General features: G+C 38.4%; 1 non-coding gene across 1 annotated transcript; it reads left to right on the forward strand.

Moving 5' to 3' along the window:
• Positions 1-5563: 5563 nt before the first annotated feature.
• Positions 5564-5671, forward strand: LOC112787851 (small nucleolar RNA R71). The gene has a single exon (XR_003195239.1). It is a non-coding gene; the product is annotated as a small nucleolar RNA R71 (small nucleolar RNA).
• Positions 5672-9198: the final 3527 nt, after the last annotated feature.

Genomic DNA, 9198 nt, shown 5'->3' on the forward strand with positions numbered 1-9198 from the left:
TTCAGAAAACAAGAAGCATTATCACCACATCAATATAATTAAACTAAGTTCAAGGATAAATTCGAAACTCATGTACTTCTTGTTCTTTTGAATTAAAACATTTTTCATTTAAGAGAGGTGATGGATTCATAGGACATTCATAACTTTAAGACAAAGTTACTAACTACTAATGATCATGTAATAAGACACAAACATAGATAAGCACTTAACATAGAGAAAACGAAAAAAACAGAGAATGTAAGAACAAGGAATGAGTCCACCTTAGTGATGGTGGCGTTTCCTTCTTGAGGAACCAATGATGTCCTTGAGCTCTTCTATGTCTCTTCCTTGTCTTTGTTGCTCCTCCCTCATTGCTTTTTGATCTTTTCTTATTTCATGAAGGATGATGGAATGCTTTTGATGTTCCACCCTTAGTTGTCCCATGTTGGAACTTAATTCTCCTAGGGAGGTGTTGATTTGCTCCCAATAGTTTTGTGGAGGAAAATGCATTTGAGGCATCTCCGGGATCTCATGGTGATGAGCTTCATGCGTCTCTTGAGATCCATGAATGGGCTCTCTTGCTTGCTCCATCCTTTTCTTAGTGATGGGCTTCTCTTCCTCAATGGGAATGTCTCCTTCTATGAAAGCTCCAGCTGAGTAACATAGATGGCAAATAAGATGAGGAAAAGCTAGCCTTGCCCCAGGATAGGGCTTTTCGGCTATTTTGTAGAGTTCAAGGGAGATGACTTCATGAACTTCTACTTCCTCTCCAATCATGATGCTATGAATCATGATGGCCCGATCCACAGTAACTTCAGATCGGTTGCTAGTGGGGATGATGGAGCATTGGATGAACTCCAACCATCCTCTAGCCACAGGCTTGAGGTCCAGTCTTCTTAATTGAACCGGCTTGCCTTTGGAGTCAATCTTCCATTGAGCTCCTTCCACACATATGTCCATGAGGACTTGGTCCAACCTTTGATTAAAGTTGACCCTTCTAGTGTAGGGGCGTGCATCTCCTTGCATCACAGGCAAGTTAAGCGCCAACCTCACATTTTCCGGACTAAAATCTAAGTATTTCCCCCGAACCATGGTGAGATAATTCTTTGGGTTCAGGTTCTTACTTTGATCATGGTTCCTTGTGATCCATGCATTAGCATAGAACTCTTGAACCATTAGGATGCCGACTTGTTGGATGGGGTTTGTTAGAACTTCCCAACCTCTTCTTTGGATTTCATGTCGAATCTCCGGATACTCATTTCTCTTGAGCTTGAAAGGGACCTCGGGGATCACCTTCTTCTTGGCCACAACATCATAGAAGTGGTCTTGATGAGCTTTGGAGATGAATCTTTACATCTCCCATGACTCGGAGGTGGAAGCTTTTGTCTTCCCTTTCCCTTTTCTAGAGGATTCTCCGGTCTTGGGTGCCATCAATGGTAATGGAAAAACAAAAAGCTTATGCTTTTACCACACCAAACTTAGAATGTTGCTCGCCCTTCTTGGGCTGAGCTTGAATGTTACACGTGCAGAGGCTCTTTCTGGAGTTGAACGCCAGGTTGTAACGTGTTTCTGGCGTTCAACTCTGGTTTGTGACGTGTTTCTAGCTTTAACTCCAGACAGCAGCGTAGAACTGGCGTTCAACGCCCATTTGCGTCATCTAAACTCGGCCAAAGTATGGACTATTATATATTTCTGGAAAGCCCTGGATGTCTACTTTCCAACGCAATTGGAAGAGCTCCATTTTGAGTTCTATAGCTCCAGAAAATCCACTTTGAGTGCAGGGAGGTCAGAATCCAACAGCATCAGCAGTCCTTCTTTAACCTCTGAATCTGATTTTTGCTCAAGTCCCTCAATTTCAGCCAGAAAATACCTGAAATCACAGAAAAACACACAAACTCATAGTAAAGTCCAGAAATGTGAATTTAACATAAAAACTAATGAAAACATCCCTAAAAGTAACTAGATTCTACTAAAAACATACTAAAAACAATGCCTAAAAACATATAAAGAAGTGCTCTTGGTGCTTCATCCTTAGTTGCCCCATGTTGGAACTCAATTCTCCTAAATAAGTGTTGAGTTTCTCCCAATAGTTGTTTGGAGGAAAATGCATCCCTTGGGGTATCTCAAGGATTTCTTGATGAGGAACTTCCTCATGCTCTTGTTGAGGTCCATGAGTGGGCTCTCTTATTTGCTCCATCCTCTTTTTAGTGATGGGTTTGTCCTTTTCAATGAGGATGTCTTCTTCTATGACAATTCCAGCTGAATTGCATAGGTTACAGATGAGTCCAGGGAAGGCTAACCTTGCCAAAGTGGAGGGTTTGTCCGCCACCTTGTATAGTTCTAGAGGTATGATCTCATGAACTTCTACTTTCTCTCCATTCATGATACTATGGATCATGATAGCCCAGTCCACTGTAACTTCAGATCGGTTGCTAGTAGGAATGATAGAGCATTGGATGAACTCCAACCATCCTCTAGCCACGGGCTTGAGGTCAAGCCTTCTCAGTTGAACCGGCTTGCCTTTGGAGTCTCTCTTCCATTGAGCTCCTTCCACACAGATGTCCATGAGGACTTGGTCTAACCTTTGATAAAAGTTGACCCTTCTAGTTTAAGGATGAGGATCGCCTTGCATTATTGGAAAATTGAATGCTAACCTCACGGTTTTTGGACTGAAATCCAAGTATTTCCCCCGAATCATTGTGAGCCAATTCTTTGGGTTCTGGCTCACACTTTGATCATGGTTCTTGGTGATCCATGCATTAGCATAGAACTCTTGAACCATTAAGATTCTGACTTGTTGGATGGGGTTGGTGAGAGCTTCCCAACCTCTTCTTCGAACCTCACGTCAGATCTCCAGATATTCACTCTTTTTGAGCATGAAGGGGACTTCGGGGATCACCATTTTCTTGGCCACAACTTCATAGAAGTGGTCTTGATGGACCTTTGAGAGGAATCTCTCCATCTCCCATGACTCAGAGGTGGAAGCAATTGCCTTCCCTTTCCTCTTTATAGAGGTTTCTCCGGCCTTAGGTGCCATTAGTAGTTATGAAAAAACAAAAAGCAGAGCTTTTTCCCACACCAAACATAAAAGGTTTGCTCGTCCTCGAGCAAAAGAAGAAAGAAAGGAGTAGAAGAAGAAGAAATGGAGGAGATAGAGGGGTGTTTTGGTTTCAGCCAAGGGGGGTTTAAGTGTTTATGATGTGTGAAATGGAAGGTGGTTAGGAGGGGTTGGGTTTGGAAGGGAAATGTTTTGAATTTGAATGGTGAGGTAGGTGGTGTTTTATGATGGGTTTTTGGAGAATAGTGGATGGATGTGAGTGGTGAAGAGATTGTGGGGAAGAGGGTAGGATTTTATAGGTCAAGGGTATTTGGGGAAGAGTGTTATGGAGAGGTGTGAAGAGGAGAGAGAGTGAGTTGGGGTAGGTGGAGATCCTATGGGGTCCATAGATCCTGAGATGTCAAGGAATTCTGGTCCCTGCACCTTTCTGGTGTTTAAATGCCCTCTGTGTGCCATTTCTGGCGTTTAACGCCATCTCTACTACCTTTTCTGGCATTAAATGCCAGTCTGTCTGCCAATTCTGGCATTTAACGCCAGCCAGACACCAGACACCCTTTTCTAGCGTTAAACGCCAGTCTGTCTACCAATTCTGGCGTTTAACACCCAGAATGCTGCCAGATTGGGCGTTAAACGCCCATTCTGCTATCCTTACTGGCGTTTAAACGCCAGTAAGCCTGTCCTTCAGGGTGTGCTTTTTTTTATGCTATTTTTGAATCCGCTTTAATTCTGCAGCTATTTTTATGACTCCACATGATCATCAACCTAAAGAAAACATAACATGACAATAGAAAACAAATGCCTATATAAATAAATATAAATAAATAACATTGGTTCGCCTCCCAATAAGTGCTTCTTTAATGTCAATAGCTTGACAGTGAGCTCTTAGAGAGCTTCACAGAGACTCAGAGCTTAATGGTGGCCTCCCAACACCAAACTTAGAAGTTGAGTGTGGGGGCTCTGTTTGACTCTGTGTTAAGAGAAGCTTTTCATGCTTCTTCTTCATGGTTATAGAAGAATATCCTTGAGCCTTAAACACAAGGTAGTCCTCATTCAATTGAAGGACTAACTCTCCTCTGTCCACATCAATCACAGCTCTTGCTGTGGCTAGGAAGGGTCTTCCAAGAATAATGGATTCATCTTCATCCTTCCCAGTGTCTAGGATTATGCAATCAGCAGAGATGTACAGTCCTTCAACCTTCTCTAAGACATCCTCTACAAGTCCATAAGCCTATTTCATTTATTTGTCTGCCATTTCCAGTGAGATTCTTGCTGCTTGTACCTCAAAGAACCCTTGTTTCTCCATTACAGAGAGTGGCATAAGGTTTATTCCTGACCCCAGGTCACACAGAGCCTTCTCAAAGGTCATGGTGCCTATGGTATAGGGTATTAAGAACTTTCTGGGATCCGGTTTCTTCTGAGGTAATTTCAGTTGAACCAAAGCATTCAGTTCATTGATGAGCAATGAAGGTTCATACTTCCAAGTCTCATTACCAAATAACTTGGCATTCAGCTTTATGATTACTCCTAGATACTGAGCTACTTGCTCTTCAACAATATCTTCATCTTCTTCAGAGGAAGAATACTCATTAGAGCTCATGAATGGCAACAGTAAGTTCAGTGGAATCTCTATGATCTCTGTATGAGCCTCAGATTCCTTTGATTCCTCAATAGGAAAGTCCTTAGTGGTCAGTGGACGTCTATTGAGGTCTTCCTCACTAAAAATCACTGCCTTTTTCTCCTCTATAGGTACGACCACTTTGGGTATATTTATGGCCTTGCACTCTCTTTTGGGATTCTCTTCTGTATTGCTAGGGAGAGTACTAGGAGGAGTTTCAGTAACTCTTTTACTCAGCTGACCCACTTGTGCCTTCAAATTTCTGATGGAGGACCTTGTTTCAGTCATAAAAGTGAGAGTGGTCTTAGATAGATCAGAGACTATGGTTGCTAAGTCAGAAAGGCTCTGCTTAGAATTCTCTGTCTGTTGCTCAGAAGATGATGGAAAAGGCTTGCTATTGCCAAACCTATTTCTCCCACCATTATTATTATTAAAGCCTTATTGAGGCTTCTGTTGATCCTTCCATGAGAAATTTAGATAATTCATCCATGAAGGATTATAGGTGTTTCCATAGGATTCTCCCATGTAATTCACCTCTTCCATTGCAGGATTCTCAGTGTCATAAGCTTCTCCTTCCGAGGAGGCTTCTTTAGTACTGCCAGATGTGCAGCTTGCATTGCAGTCAGATTCTGAGAAATCATATTGGCTTGCTGAGTCAATATTTTGTTCTGAGCCAATATTGCATTCAGAGTATCAATCTCAAGAACTCCTTTCTTCTGAGTCATCCCATTATTCACAGGATTTCTTTCAGAAGTATACATGAACTGGTTATTTGCAACCATTTCAATGAGTTCCTGGGCTTCTGCAGGCATTTTCTTTAGATGAAGGGATCCACCAACAGAGTGGTCCAATGACATCTTGGACAATTCAGACAGACCATCATAGAATATACATAAGATGCTCCATTCTGAAAGCATGTCAGAAGGACACCTTCTGATCAATTGCTTGTATCTTTCCCAAGCTTCATAGAGGGATTCACCTTCCTTCTGTCTGAAGGTTTGGACTTCCACTCTAAGCTTGCTCAACTTTTGAGGTGGAAAAAATTTGGCCAAGAAAGCATTGACCAACTTTTCCCAAGAGTTCAGGCTTTTTTTCGGTTGTGAGTCTAACAATATCCTAGCCCTGTCTCTTACAGCAAAGGGAAAAAGCAGAAGTCTGTAGACCTCGGGATTAACCCAATTGGTCTTAACAGTGTGACAGATTTGTAAAAATTTAGCTAAGAACTGATGAGGATCTTCCAATGGAAGTCTATGAAACTTGCAATTCTGCTGCATCAGAGAAACTAATTAAGGCTTAAGCTCAAAGTTGTTTGCTCCAATTGCAGGAATTGAGATGCTTCTTCCATAGAAGTTGGAAGTTGGTGCAGTAAAGTCACCAAGCATCTTCCTTGCATCTCCACCATTGTTGTTGGGTTCGGCTGCCATGTCTGCTTCTTTTTTGAAATTTTCTGTAAGGTCCTCTCCGGAGTGTTGTGCTTTTGCTTCTCTTAGCTTCCTCTTCAGAGTCCTTTCAGGTTCAGGATCAGCTTCAACAAGAATGTCTTTATCCCTGTTCCTGCTCATATCAAAAAGAAGATAACAGAGAGAGAAGAGGAATCCTCTATGTCACAGTATAGAGATTTCTTTATGTGTCAGAGGAAAAGAAGAATAGAATGAAGAAGGAAGAAGAAGAAATTCGAACACACAGAGAGAGAGAGGGTTCGAATTATTAGATGAGTAGAAGAGAAGTGTTAGTAAATAAATAAAATAAATAGAAAGAGATGAGAGAGATAGAGTATTCGAATATTAATTAAAAGAAAAGAAAAATATTTTGTTTTTATTTTAATTATAAGTTAGAATCCAAAATTTAAGAAAAGAAATAAAATAAAATTAGAATTTAAAACAATTAGTTAATTAAAAAGAATTTTGAAAAAGTGGTTAGTTGTTTTCGAAAATGAGAAGTGAAAAAGTAATTAGGTGATTTTGAAAAAGATAAGAAATAGCAAACTTTTTTAAAATCAAAACAAACAAGTCAAGTGGTTAATTGAAAAAGATTTGAAAACAAATTTTGAAAAGATAAGAAGTTAGAAAAAGATTTTGAAATTAAGTTTTGAAAAAGATATGATTGAAATTTATTTTAAAAAAGATTTGAAAAAGAAATTTAAAAAGATTTGATTTTGAAAATTAAAGTTGATGACTTGACTAACAAGAAACTAAAAGATATTATTCTAGAATTTAAAGATTGAACCTTTCTTAACAGGAAATTAACAAACTTGAAATTTTTGAATCAAAATATTAATTGTTAATAAAGTTTTGGAAAATGTGAAATAAAAATAAGAAAAAATATTTTGAAAATTTATTTAAGAAATTCGAAAATATTGAGAAGGAAAATGAAAAAGATTTGATTTTTGAAAAAGATTTTGAAAAGATAAGATTTTTAAATTAAAAATTTGACTTGACTAACAAGAAACAACTAAATTTTAATTTTTTTTTTTACTAAATCAACCCAAAATTTCAAAATTTATGAGTAAAATAAGGGAAAGATATTATTTTTTATTTTTTTGAATTAATGAAGAGAGAGAAAAACAACAAAATGACACAAGACATAAGAATTCAAGATCAAAATAAATAATGCATGCAAGAACACTTTGAATGTCAAGATGAACACCAAGAACACTTTGAAGATCATGATAAACATCAAGAACATATTTTTGAAAATTTTTAAGTAGAAAACAAACACATGCAAGACACCAAACTTAAAAATTTTTAATGTTTAGACATTATGAATTCGAAAATGCATATGAAAAACAACAAAAGACACAAAACAAGAAAAATTAAAGATCAAACAAGGAAAATTATCAAGAACAACTTGAAGATCAAGAAAGAACACATGATGAATTTTCAAAAATTTTAAGAAAATTAAAAAGATGCAATTGACACCAAACTTAAAATTTGACACAAGACTCAAACAAGAAACACAAATTTTTTTTTCGAAATTATTTTGAAAAAAAGAAAATAAAGAAATTCAAAATTTTTAATAAGAATTCCAGGATTCATGCAATGTTAGTCTAAAGCTTCGGTCTAAAAGAATTAGACATGGCCACATGGCCAACAAAGCTTTAGCATAACAAATACAGACATGTCCTTTCTACAATGGAAAGTGAAAACCTCAGTCCAAAACATTAGACATGGCTTAATAGCCAGCCAGGCTTCAACATATCTCAAGAAGCTCTAGAATTCATTATTAAAAATTTTTATGAATTTTTCGAAAACTAAATTTTTTTTGTTTTTTTCGAAAATAAAATTAAAAAGCTTAAGCATAAAATAAAATTACCTAATCTAAGCAACAAGATGAACCATCAGTTGTCCAAACTCGAACAATCCTCAGCAACGGCGCCAAAAACTTGGTGCAAGAAATTGTGATCACACTTTTCACAACTCCGCACAACTAATCAGCAAGTGCACTGGGTCGTCCAAGTAATAAAACCTTACGCGAGTAAGGGTCGATCCTACAGAGATTGTCGGCTTGAAGCAAGCTATGATCATCCTGTAAATCTTAGTCAGGCCGATTCAAATGGTTATGGGGTTTTGATAATTAAAAGATAAATAAAACATAAAATAAAATAAAGATACTTATGTAATTCATTGGTGGGAATTTCAGATAAGCGTTTGGAGATGCTTTGTTGCTTCTAAACCTCTGCTTTCCTATTGTCTTCATCCAACCATGCATGCTCCCTTCCATGGAAAGCTGTAGGATCCTCTCGGATGAAAAATACCAGGTACGGTTTCTGCACGGCTAATCAACTGTCGGATTTCTCGTCTCGAATGAAAAATACCAGGTACAGCTACCGCACAGCTAATCATCTGCCGGTTCTCACTAGCGTCGGAATATGATCTCTCTATCCTTTTGCACACTGTCACCGTGTCCAACATTTGCGAGTTTGAAGCTCATCACAGTTATCCCTTTTCAGATCCTACTCGGAATACCACAGACAAGGTTTAGACTTTCTGGATCTCAAGAATGCTGCCAATTGGTTTTAGCCTATACCACGAAGGTTCTAATCTCACAGATTTGGATGCTCTGTTGTCAGGAGAGGTGATGCAAATCGTGGATTAGAGACCCAAGAGATTATACTCCGGCTGTCGTCCAATGACTACGTTGAACATCATGTAGACCGCTTGTGGTTGTCAGGCACGCGGATCTTGGCTAAGCAAGTAACGAAGATAGTGGGTGATTGTCACGGGTCACCTTTTCATTCTGACTTAACTGAATTAAGTACGAGAGTATATCTTGAAGAAGAAGTAAGCGTGAATTGAAAGAGAAACAATAGTACTTGCATTAATCCATGAAGAACAGCAGAGCTCCGCACCTTAATCTATGAGGTGTAGAAACTCCACCGTAGAAAATATATAAGAAAAGAAGGTCTAGGCATGGCCGAATGGCCAGCCTTCAAAACATAACATAAAAGTGAAAAGAGGGTTCCAACCATACGAATACAATAGTAAAAGTGATATTTATATTAAACTAGTTACTAGGGATTATAGAAAATAAGTAACTAAGTGCAAAT

The sequence above is a fragment of the Arachis hypogaea genome, chromosome 20 (assembly GCF_003086295.3).
Source record: "Arachis hypogaea cultivar Tifrunner chromosome 20, arahy.Tifrunner.gnm2.J5K5, whole genome shotgun sequence".
In the NCBI taxonomy this organism is placed as follows: domain Eukaryota; kingdom Viridiplantae; phylum Streptophyta; class Magnoliopsida; order Fabales; family Fabaceae; genus Arachis; species Arachis hypogaea.